Raw genomic sequence first — 15,286 nt, forward strand, 5'->3', positions numbered from 1 at the left:
AACTAGTTTACTTTTATCTTTCTTTTTAAAGATTTTCTAAATTTAGTCCTTCTCTTTTTAGAATCTAACTTATTTTGTTTTGTTTTCCAAGTTTTTAACTTAGGGACTCCAATTTGGTATCTTCTTTCCAACCTTCTTTTTCTAGATTTTTATTTCCTTTCTTAGGATTAGGTTTCGAATTTGATTGAGGGCTGCGAGTGTTTCATGCCCAAGTGGGCCCGTGACAACACTCGACGTCTCTTGACTGAATGAGGATTGGTTGAGGAGTTGACTATCCATCGCAGGACTAGACACCACTCGCAATCCCCTGAGTTAATTGAAGTGATGGCTGAGAACCAACCTCTTCTACCCCAACCTAGGGTGGAGGACATTCAGGATGAGAATGAAGTGCATCAAGCACCCCCGCCTCATACTTTACGAGATTATTTACAACCAGTGGGGGTGAGTACGCCCTCATGCATGATTTTTTCTAAAAATACAGGACATATGGACATCAAGCCAGGGGTTATCCAACTCCTTCCTAAGTTCTATGGGCTTGAATATGAAGAACTATATCTTCATTTGAAAGAGTTTGATGAGATCATAGCTACTTTATATTTTCAAAATGTGTCTGAGGACACAGTCAGGCTGAAACTCTTTCCTTTTTCCTTGAAGGAGAAGGCTAAAATATGGTTACATTCAGTGCATCCTAGATTCATTGGCACATGGAATGATATGCAAAGGGAATTTATAAAGAAATTTTTTCCACATCATAAAACGATTACCCTTAGAAAAGCAATCATGAACTTCACCCAAAAGGAGGATGAAACATTTTACTAATGTTGGGAAAGGTTCAAGGATTTGGTCAGTTCATGCCCACAACACGGCTTTGAAACGTGGCGCATTACAAATTTTTTCTACGATGGACTGACATCTTCCATGTGCCAAATGGTCGAGACAATGTGTAATGGAGAATTCATTAATAAAAATGTCGACGAGGTATGGGATTACCTCGATAGTCTTGCTGAAAAAATACAATCATGGGACTATTACCCAAAATCGAACACCACGTCTAGGCCGACTCAATCTAAGGAGAAAGGTGGATTGTATCTCTTAAAAGAAGAGGATGCTCTCAAGTATAAAGTGACTACGCTCATGAGAAAATTTGAGGCCATGGAAGGAAAGAAGGATAAGGTTAATGAAAGTGTTTGCGGCATCTGTGATTGCAACATTCATACAACTAAAAATTGTCCTACAATACCTGCCTTTCAAGAAGTGTTGAATGAACAATCCAATGCCATAAATACTTATCAAAGACCTTTCAATGGACCGACCTCTAATGCATACAATCCTGGTTGGAAAAATCATCCAAACTTTAGTTGGAGAAATGGACAAACTGCTACCCCTCAAGGTTTCTTCAATCAAATTCCAAATCAAGGGAAACCTTAAGAGGATCCAGTTCAAAAACATATTCGAGAACAAGAGCTACTTAATCAAAATTCAGCACAAGTGTTTCATGATGTCCACACAGCATTAGGAATGCTTGCGTTGTCTATTCAAAGGATAGAGTCACAATTAACAAGTGGAGGGAAGGGGATGCTTCATGCTCAACCTCTCCCCAATCCGAAATTGCAATATGAAATAAGTGACCCTGGCTCTTCAAATCAAATGGAGCATGCTAAATCCATCACCACTCTTAGGAGTGGGAAGATCATTGATAAAACCCTTCCGGTTAGGCCCGAAAAGCCTCAAGAACCAGAAGAGGACAACAATGATGGATCTAGTAAGGCCCCACAAAAATTAGAACCGGAACTTATAGAAAAGTCAGTTGTTCCATTTCCCCAACGGTTGGTCACACTAAAACCTCTCTCTAACTCTCAAGATATCCTAGAGGTGTTGAAACAAGTGAAAGTCAACATTTCTCTACTTGATGTCGTAAAACAGATACCTTCATATGCTAAATTCTTGAAAGACTTATGTATGACCAAATGACGGCAGAGTATTCAAAAGAAGATCTTCTTGACCGAGAAAGTCAGTGCCATCCTAAAGCAAGACGTGCCACAGAAATTCAAAGATCCCGGTAGCCCAACCATATCATGTATAATCGGGGACCATCGAATTGATCATGCACTTCTTGACTTAGGAGCGAGCGTCAATCTGATTCCCTACTCGGTATACAAACAGTTAGGTTTGGGTGAATTAAAACCCACCCTAACCACACTACAACTTGTTGATCGCTCTGTTCGTGTACTAAGAGGGATAATTGAGGATGTGTTGGTCCAAGTTGATAGATTTTACTACCTTGTAGATTTTATCATCCTAGACACCGAACCCATCAAGAATATGAGCACTCAGATTCCCGTCATTCTTGATCGCCCATTCCTTGCCACTTCAAACGTAATTATTAATTACAGGAATGGTATCATGACTATGTCTTTTGGGAATATGACATTGGAGTCAAACATCTTTTTCAATAACGGCAGAAACTTAGAGGATGATGATGATTTCCACGACATTAACATGATTGACTCTTTAGTGGAAGATACGACACCTCTGACCTTATCCTCTGACCCTCTAGAGACGTGTCTGGCCCACTCCCATGATTTTGATGATGACATGATTAGGGAGACATGTGCCTTGCTTGATACTGCACCGGTACTTGAAGTTAACCGGTGGATGTCACAATTTGAAGAGTTGCCTCAAACTGATATATTGCCTCTACCGTCTAACCTCAAGCCGCCGAAGCTTGACCTAAAACATTTGCCCTCTGATTTGAAATATGTCTATTTAGGTCAAGATGAGACATATCCGGTGGTGATCTCTGCCCACCTAGAGAAAGAACAGGAGAGTATGCTCATATCTACTCTCATTGAGCATAAGGGAGCCTTTGGATGGACGATAGCGGACTCCAAGGGAATCGACCCCTCGATTTGTACTCACCGCATATATCTTGAGGATAATGCGAAGACCGCTCGACAATCCCAACGTAGAATAAATCCAAACATGAGGGAAGTGGTTAAGGCCGAGGTTCTTAAACTATTGGATGTGGGTATCATATACCCCATATCCGATAGTCAATGGGTGAGTCCAACTCAGGTAGTTCCTAAGAAGTCCGGGATCACCATCGTAGCCAATGCTAATAATGAACTCGTGCCAACAAGAGTTACTACTCATTGGAGAATGTGCATTGACTACAGGAAGCTGAATACCATCACGAGAAAGGACCACTTTCCTTTGCCCTTCATTGATCAAATCTTGGAAAGGCTAGCTGGTCATTCCTATTACTATTTCCTTGATGGGTATTCGGGCTATAATCAGATTGAAATCGCCCCTAAGGACAAGGAAAAGACCAATTTACATGTCCCTACGACACCTTTGCCTACAGAAGGATGTCATTCGGATTATGTAATGCCCCTGCCACCTTTCAGCGATGTATGATGAGTATCTTTTCTGACATGGTGGGGAAATATCTAGAGGTCTTCGTGGACAATTTCTCTGTTTTCGGTTCATCTTTCAGCGAGTGCTTAGAGAGTCTTAAATGTGTGCTGAAAAGCTGTGAAGAGAAGAACTTGGTACTTAATTGGGAGAAGTGTCATTTCATGGTTCATAAGGGAAGTGTCCTTGGACATATTATCTCGTCCAAAGGAATCGAAGTGGATAAGGAAAAAATTCTTCTTATCTCTAACCTACCTCCACCCAAGAACATACGGGACGTGCGATCCTTCTTAGGACACACTAGGTTTTATAGAAGATTCATAAAGGACTTTAGTCTTATCTCTCGTCCTTTATATAATCTACTTCAAAAGGATGCACCATACGAGTGGACTGAGCTATGTCAGGAAGCTTTCACTAAGCTTAAGGGCATGTTGACTAGTACACCCATCATACAACCACTCGACTGGAGCCTTCCTTTTGAGCTTATGTGCGACGCTTCTGATTATGCTCTTGGAGCAGTTCTAGGTCAGAGAAAATATAAGAGGCCTTACATCATTCATTATGCAAGTAGGACTCTAAATCCTGCCCAAGTGAACTACTCGACTACGGAAAAGGAACTCTTAGCCGTAGTGTTCGCCTTGGAAAAATTTAGGTCATACCTGATCGGATCCAAGATCATTTATCTACATAGATCATGCAGCACTTGAGTATCTTCTTTCTAAGAATGATTCTAAGCCCCGCCTAATAAGATGGATCCTTCTACTCCAAGAATTTGATTTGGAAATTAAAGATAAAATGGGAGTAGAAAACGTAGTGGCCGATCACCTTTCTTGCCTTAATACCTCTGATTCCCTTGAGGCGACCCATATCAATGATATGTTCCCTGATGAACAAATGTTCAGAGTCTAACTTATGTATAAGCTGGATCTCAGATACATCACGGTGGGCCACACCGTGATGTGTCCAGCCATTGATCAGGTGGACCACATCGCAAAAACAGTGGGGAATGAGCGCCTACCATTGAAACCCCTTTTAGGAGTACAGAAGTTTTGGATAAGTATGAAATTTGTTTTCCTCTTTATCCAAGTCTTTGTGACCTTGTGAAAAGATTGGATGAAAAATAAATGTTATGGTGGGGTCCACCTTGATGTATGTACTGTACATCCATGTTGTTCATCTAGTGGGCCCATTTGGGAGGTGCAAGGCCACCTGCTAGTTGTGCAGGGCCCACCTATTGTGTGGCTCAGTGTGATGTATGTGAGGCCCAGATGGAGAGGCCCTTTGTGATGTATTTGAGGCCCACAGGATAGGGCCTAATATGATGGAATTACGGCCCAGTTGAAGAGGCCCATTGCGATGTATATTAGGCCCATGAGTGAGGCCCGATGTGATGTATACAAGGCCCACCTGCTTGAATCTAAAGCCCATGGGCAAGGCCCATTGTGTTGTATTCGTGGCCTATAGGCAAGGCCCATTGTGATATGTATTAGGCCCATTAGTGCGGCCCATTGATGCAGCCCAATTGATGTATATAAACCCCATTGGTGCGGTCCGCGGATGTGGCCCACTTGATATATGAGGCCTAGTATTGAGGCCCATGGGCGAGGCCCAATATGGTGTATTCAAGGCTCATGGGCGAGGCCCATTGTGATATATTCGAGGCCCATGGGCGTGGCCCATTGTGAAACATTTGTGGCCCATGAGTGAGGCCCATTGCAATGAATGTGAGGCCCTTGAGTGAGGCCCATGGCGTTGTATATTAGGCCCTTGTGTGAGACCATGGGCCCACTGTACGTTTGGCCCTATGTGGGCCACTCCTTAGGAGCACTGTTCATTGAATGTCCACATTGATGGGCAGTGATGGTTAAATGTCCACATTATGACCTTCCCTTAGGCCTGGTTAGGCCCATTCTCATCATTCTCTAGTGGGTTAACCCAAATTATTGGGCCACATTGATATTGCTTGATTCATCATCGGTCGTCCATCTATGGACCCTGTCTTGCGTCGAAGTCGATTCCGATTGTCGAGGACGATTTTGATTGTCGAGGTCGATTCCAATTATCGAGGTTGATTATTGAGGTTGATTATGATTATTAAGGCCGATTCCAATTGTCGAGGCCGATTCCGATTACTAAGGCCGATTTTGATTGTCGAGGCCGATTCCGTTTATCGAGGCCGATTCTGATTGTCGAAGTCGATTCCAATTGTTAAGGCTGATTTCTTTTATCGAGGCTGATTTTGATTGTCGAGGTTGAGTGTTGAGGTCGATTTTGATTATTGAGGCTAATTCCGATTGTCGAGGCTGATTCTGATTATCGAGGCCAATTCCGATTGTCGAGGTCGATTCCGTTTATCGAGGCCAATTCCGATTGTCGAGGCCGATTGTTGAGGTCGATTCTGATTGTTGAGGCCAACTTTGTTTATCAAGGTTGATTCTGATTATCGAGGTCAATTGTTGAGGTCAATTCCGATTGTTGAGGTCGATTCCAATTGTTGAGTCCAATTCTGATTGTCGAGGCCAATTATTGAGGCCGATTTCGATTGTTGAGACCGATTATTGGGGCCGATTCTGATTCCAATTGCCGAGGCCGATTGTTGAGGTAGATTCTGATTCTGAATGTCAAGGTCGATTCCGATTCCGATTGTCGAGGCCGATTTTGATTGTCGAGGCCGATACCAAGGCTGATTCTGATTGTCGAGGCCGATTGGGTGTCGAGGCCGATTGGGTATCGAGGCTGATTGTCGAGGCCCAATGTGATGTATATGCGACCAATATTTGAGGCCCATTGTGATGTGCATTCGACTCGTGTTTAAGGCCCAATGTGATGTATATGAGGCCTATGTGATGAGGCTCAATGTGATGCATTTAAGGGCTAGGCGATGGAGCCCATTGTGATGTATGTTAGGCCCATCGAGATATGTATTAAGCTCTTGAGTGAGGCCCATGGTGTTATATTTGGCCCTTGTATGAGGCCATGGATCCACTATATATTAGGCTCTATGTGGGCCACTCCTTGGAGGCAATATTGGTTAAATGTCCACATTGTTGAGGCCGATTATCGATGATGATTATTAGTGTCGGTTATTGATACCGATTATGAGTATATGACATCATAGCATTATGATACATGCCTATACGCATCATCTGCATGTTTATTATGAGATATGATTGACCATTACATATGTCATAGTCCCGGTGGTTTATGGGACTCCCTGATAGGCAGAGTTATCCCACATGAGTGCACGGTATGCGCAGGATTGATGCATGACTAGATTGTATGACTCATGCACCTTGCATTGTGTGTTGTGATTACTGTACGCTCTAGCGACATCAGGGCCGTAGCCTTCACAGGCATATCATGGGTGGCCAGATAGGACATTAAAAATCTGTTACTAGCATTGGGCTGCCATAGATGGTCCTGGGTGAAAATCTCTAAACCCTCTCGGTACCAGAGGGCGCCCCAACGTCGACACCGAGTGGATATATATGAGCGCATGAGGGCCATATACCAGTAGGCCGCGTCACCCACTGTGTCGTGGTCGGTTGGGAGGAGGTGTGGCCTTACCCGCCTAAGGGAGTGGGCATAACTAGGCTGAGTTTGATCAGCTCGTGAATGGGTCCGCTATCGACATGTTGGGTAAATATTGGCATACTACTAGCCAGGCGGATAGTGAGGTCTCTTCCACTTTTCCAGTTGTGTGCTTGATGGGGTGGCAAGCTGGTGTAAAGTGTACTAGACCCCGGTGATGATCCTGGAGATGAACAGTACTGATATGTGGACTTATTGGGCAGGAGTTGCATACTTATTCATTCACTATCCACTCGGGCTGGTGGTGCATAACTATTTGTTACGTGTACCTTCGCAATAACCAAGATTTTGGTTGGGCGCGCGACTAACCTAAGATCAGGGGTCTGCCACAATGAGTCTAACTATCCAAATTTAGGTATGGGACTGGTTTGGAGAAAAGTCCTTTGTGATAGACCCCGTAGCTTGCGATACTACGTACTATCATCCCGACTTCACTCTAGCTTGGTCATTTCACTCACACTGCATATTGCATAGCATCCTCAACATCTAATATTTGGCTCACTATAGCTGATCTACATTGCTTCCTCAGTATATGATATTGGCTTATGATTTTTTTACATCGCATACCCTTGATATGGTCGTTAGCATTCATGCCTTGCATCGCATAGCCTTGGTATGACTGATAGTATTCATGGACTTACCAGTATATTTCCACTTACTCTGATATCGTATGATTCATGATCTTGCCAGTATTTCTGACATTCTATGATTATGGCATTGTATTACATACTTAGCACTTATCTTGTGCACACACTTACACCACCCTCTAAGCTTTCTATAAGCTTATGTACGATAGATGCGTGCAGGTGGCATTAGGTTGTAGCAGCGTTGAGCTTGGAGCGTATAGCAGTTTTCTGGAGCTTTGATTTTCGATATATGTATTTCCCTTTCAACATTATATTCAAATGTTTATATTAGTGGATATGTGATGATGATGTTGCCTTTGTGATTTGGATATACTTGTGGTTATGCTGCTTACGAGATAAATGTATGTTGGAAAATCCTCATTTAGGATCCCAGGATCGGAATCTGGCGTATGGGCGCTGGGAGCCGAGAATGGGGTACTACGGAGGCTGTCAGCACCAGATTCGGCAATCGGGAATTTTGTGAGCCCGATTTCCGGGTTTGAAGAGTGATACTTAGTCTTTTTAGCACACGGTTTAAACTTTTTGGGTCATAGTACCCTGATGTTTTATTACCTTTTTTGTTGATTGAGAGTAATTGTGACATGATTGTACATGTGGCACCTATGCCATGTGTCGCTTATGTGGATACAGTTTTTCCTATTGGATAACTGCTTTTGTCTGAATGGGTACAGAAATAACTGCCATAGAACAAAGAGTCATGTCCTTTCATGCAAGATAATTATTTGCTGTGAATGGGTATGAATTTCTTGAAGAGGCACTTTAGCACCTCTTCAGGAAGAAATCCATAACCTTTCAATTGATATAAATCCTGGATACTATTATCCAAAAGTAGATACTCTTATCCTTAAGATTATATTATCTTCTGTGCAATTACTCTCGATTTGATCTCTTGCTGAGTTTTTTCTTAACGTCTTAAGGCATATCGGTGTCAAAACTAGAGATCTGTTTAACACTTAAATGTGCAAATTTTCGTGTTGAAAATTGGATTGAGAGTTCATTGTATACTGAAGACAATTTATAGATTTTCTTCGTTTGCACTTACTAGAACTTCCAGAAAAATGGCAGCAAATCTGTCTTGAGAAATTGCTATTCAAGTCGAGCCTTAAACCCGATAGATTTGATCGTTTCGTTATCGTTTTCTTCTATCCTTCGTTGTGTCTTACATTTCTAACAAAAACAAAGGACCTTCTTTGGAAGCAAAGGTTTTAAACAATCTATGTTGATTAATGTCTTAAATATGTAAATCAACAGGTCTGTCAATAACAGCTCGATGCCATCGAAAATTTTTAAAAAATTCGTGTTTAGTCAGTGGAATGTTTTGGTGTTTAGTTTGATGAAATCGAAGATATTTGATGACATCGAAGGCTGCTCGATGCCATCGAAGTGACATCGAAGTGTCATCGAATGATCGCGTAGAATTACGCAGAGTTGCGTAAGTGTGGGATTTATTTCCTATTTCGATTGTGATTCTCATTGAGGTTGTATGTGTGTGTCTGGGTGTAATCGGAAATAGGGAGTATCTCAGGGCTTTCCAATTCATTCCAAAGGATTTCAAGGACTTGTAAGGGATATTCGAGGCTCATTTGAATCGGGTAATCTCTATCTCTTATAATTTTTACTTTCATAGTGCATTATTATCGCTTTGTGTCTTGGTTTTTCCCGCATGAGCTATTTCACATTAAATTCGAAATGTTTGTGATTGGACTTAATTGTGCAATTGGAATACTTTGCTTGATTCGTATATGTGCACCTTCGTGGTCTCCCAACAAGTGGTATCAGAGCTTAACATTGGGGTGCAGATTGAATCTAAAAGCATAGTATCAATGGCTTTTAATCCTTAGTTCAATGTTGAGAAATATTCTAGGAAAAATAATTTTGAACTTTAGAAGGTCAAGATGACCAGTCTCCTAGTTCCGCAAGGATTGGATGATGCACTCATTGAGAAAGCGCCAAAGTCTATGACAGATGAATAATGGAACAAAATTGATAAGAAAGCGAGAACTTCCATCCAATTCTGCCTAACGGATGATGTCCTATATAATGTCATGAGAGAGAAAACTGCGGCAAGTATATGGGTGAAATTAGATAACATCTACGTGAAGAAATCCCTTGAAAATCGCCTGTACTTAAAGCTTCAGTTGTTCAATCTGAAGATGGCAGATGGGACTGATGTTGAGGCCCACATCAATAACTTTAACAAGATTATTTACAAATTGATGGATGTGGAAGAAACGATTAAAGATGAGGGTCGGACATGTATCATATCAAACTCTCTCCCGACTTCATATGAGTCATTCAAGGACTTATTATGAACCGATAGATCGACCGTTAACGTCGATACCGTTATCTCAATCCTTCAGGGAGAGGCGATGAGAAAGAAAAGCAGTGAAGTGGCACCTCTACTAATGTATTGGTTATGAGGGGATGAAAGTTTGAGCTAGACTGTGGATCTTCTCGATCGAGGTCCAAATCCAAGGGCAAGGGCAAAGAGAAGTTGAAGTGCTGGAATTGTTGGATATCTAGGCACATGAAAAAGGATTGTACAAATCCTAATGTTAAGTAATAGAACTCGGAGGGTTCTTCCAAGGAGGCCAACACTGCAGAATCTGATGAAGGTATGAGTGGTTATGATGTGTTGTCAATGTCTATGGTCGGACACTTATAAGATGAACGTAAGGACGAGTAGATTTTGGATACTGGGGCATCATATTACATGACTCCTTATCAGAGTTGGTTATAAGATAAACGTAAGGACACTTATAAGATGGTATGAAGCATACCTTAATCGAGGTGAGAGTACAATGGTGGCCAGGTATTTATGGGCAATGATAATGCCTATAATGTGGTGGGTGTTGGATCAATGCGCATCAATATGTTTGATCATATGGAGCATACCTTAACCAAGGTGAGACACGTTCCTGATAGGAGGAAAAGCTTGATATATCTTGGAGTACTTGAGGTGCTTAGGTGCAAATTCATTAGTTTTAATAGTGTCTTTAAAGTTTCAAAGGAGGCACTTGTAGTCATGAGGCACAGTGGAACGGAAATCTTTACAGGTGTATAGGAAGCACTTCTTCGGGTGGAGCTGCAACATCTGTAGTGGATTTCATGTCTGCATGTATGTGACATGCATGCCTGGGCCACATGAGTGAGCGGGGCATGAAGGTACTTTTTGACCGTTGTTTAATTCCAGCTTTTAAAAGTTTTGATTTAAATATATGCGAGTAATGTATATATGGTAAACATTCAAGATTTTCTTTCAAATTTGAAAAACAAGTATGTAAGGATTTTCTTAGTTATATGCATTCTGATGTATGGGGGTCATCACCCGTGGTTTCTGGTGGAGGGTTATCATAGTTCGTTACATTTATTGACAACTATTCCAGGAAAATATGGGTTTATTTTATAAAAAAATTAATCCAATGTTTTCACCAACTTCAAGCAGTGGAAGGCAATGGTGAAAAAAAAGACAAGGTAAAAAGTGAAGATACAAAGGACAGATAATGGTGGGGAATTCACTTATAGGGAATTTAATCAATACTGAAAGGATGAAGGGATCATGAAGCACAACACAGTGTGCCACATACCTAAGCAGAATGGTGTAGCTGAGTGAAGAAATCAGACTCTCTTGAAGAGGGCCTGATACATGATCAGTAATGTTGGCTTGGGTAAGGACCTATTGACTGAGGCCGTTAACACAACTTGTTACTTAGTAAATCAGTCCCCTTCTAAGCCCATTGATTGCATCATTTCAGAAAAAGTGTGTAGTGGTCAACAAGTTTACTACTTGAGATTGCGTGCATTTGGTTGCAATGCTTACTCTCATATACCATCAATTGAGAGAGATAAGCTGGACCAAAGGGCTAAGAAATACAACTTTATCAGCTATGGTAGTGGTATGAAGGGATATAGGCGCTATGACCGAGTCACATGGAAAATCATGATTAATCGTGGCGTCAAATTAGTCGAAGGATCCTTGTTTCGTAAGGATGAGCACAAGGAACCGAAAAAGTTGGTAGTGGATGTTCAGTTAGACAAAGATGAGACTTAAGCTAAGACAAATACGTAGACAGAGGTACATGAGCAAGTGGAGCAGCCACCTGTAAGAAGTAATCCACCGAGGGATCGTAGGTTACCGGCGAGATACAGGGATGACTCTAATGTCGCATATGCCCTCATTACAGATGATTGTGATCCATCTACTCTTTAGGAGGCACTTGATGAGCTGGAAGCCAAAAAGTGAAAAGCTATGATGGATGATGAGATATACTCCTTATACAAGAACAAGACGTGGGATCTAGTGGAGCTTCCCATCTGCCGTAAAGCGATCAGGTGCAAGTGGATCTTCAAGAAGAAACGAGATATGTATAAGGGAATGTTGGTAGCGAATGGATATGCTCAAAGAGAAGGTGTCGACTTCTCTGAGATATTCACACTTGTGGTGAAGCAAGTATCTATCAAATTTGTGTTGGCACTGGTTGCCCAATACGATCTCTAGCTGGAGCAAATGGGTGTGAAAACTACCTTCCTGCATGGGGAATTGGAGAGCAGATCTACATAAAGCAACCAGAAGGCTTCGAAATAAAAGGAGAAGATAACAAGGTTTGCTGGTTGAAGAGGTCATTGTACGACCCGAAACAATCGTGTAACATCTCGAAAAAATCCGTACAAAGACCCGAGTACCACCTTAGGCAGAGATCACTAAGGACCAAATCCTTTAGAAATTAGGCGGGAATTAACGAAGTGTTAAACGAGATTACCTATGAAATTAGCACTAACACTACCAAAAAATCGAGCAAAGGCTATGGAGAGTGGAAGCTTTTAGCTACGGATTTAATCCGTAGTAATATAGCTACGGATTTAAGCCATAGCTATAGCCTAAGTTTTCTATCGCTAAAGCTACTCCCCACCTAAAATATATTAAATATATATTAAATATAAATGGTGCTCTAGGGGATCCATGAGGTCCACTTGAATATATGAGTTTGATCTAAGCCGTCCAAAAATTCTGATATATAATTTTAGTGTATGAGCCCAAAAATTATGTAGTTTAAATCTCTAAGTGGACCACACCATAAGAAATAATAGAAATTAAATTTATACTGTTAATATATTGTGTGGTCTCCTTATAGATTCGATCTAACTCATTTTTTTATCAACACTTATAATAATAATTTAAAATTAATGGACGGAGTGGATATATGAAATACATCACAGTGGGCCCCACGGTCCTAAAAACATAAAACGTCCAGGAGCCGTCCGTCACGCGCCCCTCCGAAACCTCAAAATCCCTTCAAAACCCAAAACGCCCGTCCGTCATTTTCTCCCGCTCGCCCGACGAACCCATCTCTCTATCTCTCTCTCGCACTCAATCTCTCTCTCTTTCCTTTGCCCTCTCTCGATCTCCCGATCTCCCTCACCCTCTCTCCCTGTCTCAAGGCCGCATTCTCCTCTCTGTTTTCAAAAACCCATTTTGCTGTAAGAAGGAGAAGAAGAAGGAGAAGGAGAAGAAGACGGAGCACGGTTAGTTTCTTTCTTTCTCCCTCTTTATCTCTTTCTCAAAACTTTCAATCCTTCAATCCGCATTCCCCTCTCCCTGTTTCTAAAATCTAAGGGCCCAATTGGCCGGTCGAATTGGAAGGGATTGGATGTTGTTGGAAGGGATTGGAAGTTAAATCCTGGGATTGGCCGGGCGTGCCAAACAGAGTCAACCACCCATATTGGCCATTTTGGGCATTTCAGATACAGGCCAACCTCGCATGGAACGCCCACCATTAGGGCCTGTTTGGCCAGGCAGATTGGATGGAATTGGATGGTATTAGAGTGGATTGCACAGATTTCTAGGTAATGATAGTTGCGTCAATGGATTGGTGCAAGATCTATGGGATTGCTATATCCTGGGATTGCTATTTCCGGTCTATTTGGGATGCCCGGCCAATACCAGGATTAAACCTTCAAATCCCTTTTAATCCCTTGAACCAAACACGTCCCAAGCAATTTTGAAGGGATTAGGGGTGGATTGGATGGGATTTAAAGGTAATGATGGTGATGTCAGTGGATTGTCTTAAGATCCTGAAATGAATTCCAGAATTATTTTTTTTTTGGGGTTTGTCAGATTGTGACGTCAATTTGAATTTCTATGTTTTTTTTTTCAATGTCTTTTATGTTACTGGCACAGGCATTCATATACATTGAAAAATATGATTGAAGTGCTAGACTAGCATGTGCATTTACACCATTTTTTAAATGTTGGTGACTCATCCACCACACGTGTCATAAAACATGTTAATCCACTGCATTGCATTCATCAGGAATCAAGCAGTGGTATGGAGCTACTGAGATGCATCTGACTTTATTGCACACTACTGCAATGGTTGGTCATAGTGTTTGCAAACATCAACTAACTTTCATTCAGCACATATATATATATATATATATATATATATATATATATATATATATATATAAAATCTTGAAGGGAATTTCAGAAAATTTGTTGGTTTGTCAGTTTGCGAGATCAATTTGAATGTCTTTTAATTTGGTATAATGTCTGTTATGTTACTGGAACGAGCATTCATATACATTCAGAAATGTGATTGAAGGGCTAGACTAAGTCACTAAGATGTGCATTTCCACCATTTCTTAAATGGTGGTGTTTCATCCACCAAACATGTGCCATAACACATGTTAATTCACCTCACTGCATTTTTCAGGTATCAAGTAGTGGCATGAAGCTACTAAGATGTGCATTGCCATAACACATGTTAATTCCATAACCTTTGCTCGATTTTTTGGTAGTGTAAATTTTCATGAAGTTCTCAAGACCATTCCTTGATAACAATATTGCATTGTGATATATGTGGCTTTATTATCAGCTTATGATTCGGAATATTTCAGGTGCCCGGATTGTAATGTGAGGTATTTTTTTTTTAAGTCATTGGATTTAGGCCTCACAAACTGTAAATAAATATAGAATTTTGGCTCTCAAGTTTACAGTCCCTGTATACGGTGTTTTTATGTGAGATGGAAATGAGAAATGGGTCCTGGGAGTTCCATGAAATTTGCGAAGTGTTTGAATCAAATTAATTGTGGGTACAAAACAAAAACTTTGGCTGCAACTATACTTTCTAGCTCATTTAACAGGTTTAGGGCCTGTTGGATGTCCCATGTAACCATTTTGGGATTGAAGGATATCTAAAAAAGTAATGGCCGAAGATTTGTTTCCCCACTTCTATCAGTTTGGAGCAAAGAACTATTGAAAATGTTGCTTATTTAGATTCAGAATTTGGCAAATTCTTGTATGACAGATGAGCATCTGTTCTGCCTCAGATAGTCAGTTTGGAAGATGACCAAATGTGCCCTTAATTTCTTAAGTTTAGGATATGATAGTATGAGAACTCATGTACTTTCCTCAGCATTTGGCCGATATTATTGGAGGAAATTCTCGAAATCTGCTGCGCACTGCAGTTCCTGGCTGATTGATGTATTTACTACTGTTCATGTTGCATTGCCATCTTTCATTTTTGTGCTTCTTTTCCTTTTTAATAAATTGTGGGGTATCCATAAACAAGGAACTTTCACACTGTCATCCATACTTTAGTTACTTGGTTTGTTGTCTGCATGGAAGTTTTTTT

The 15,286-nt window shown here is 41.1% G+C and overlaps 1 non-coding gene across 1 annotated transcript; it reads right to left on the minus strand.

The window, feature by feature from the left end:
• Positions 1-762: 762 nt before the first annotated feature.
• LOC131247515 (small nucleolar RNA R71) lies at positions 763-869 on the minus strand. The gene has a single exon (XR_009171801.1). It is a non-coding gene; the product is annotated as a small nucleolar RNA R71 (small nucleolar RNA).
• Between the last annotated feature and the right edge of the window lie 14,417 nt (positions 870-15,286).

This window comes from Magnolia sinica, chromosome 5, assembly GCF_029962835.1.
Source record: "Magnolia sinica isolate HGM2019 chromosome 5, MsV1, whole genome shotgun sequence".
Lineage (NCBI taxonomy): Eukaryota > Viridiplantae > Streptophyta > Magnoliopsida > Magnoliales > Magnoliaceae > Magnolia > Magnolia sinica.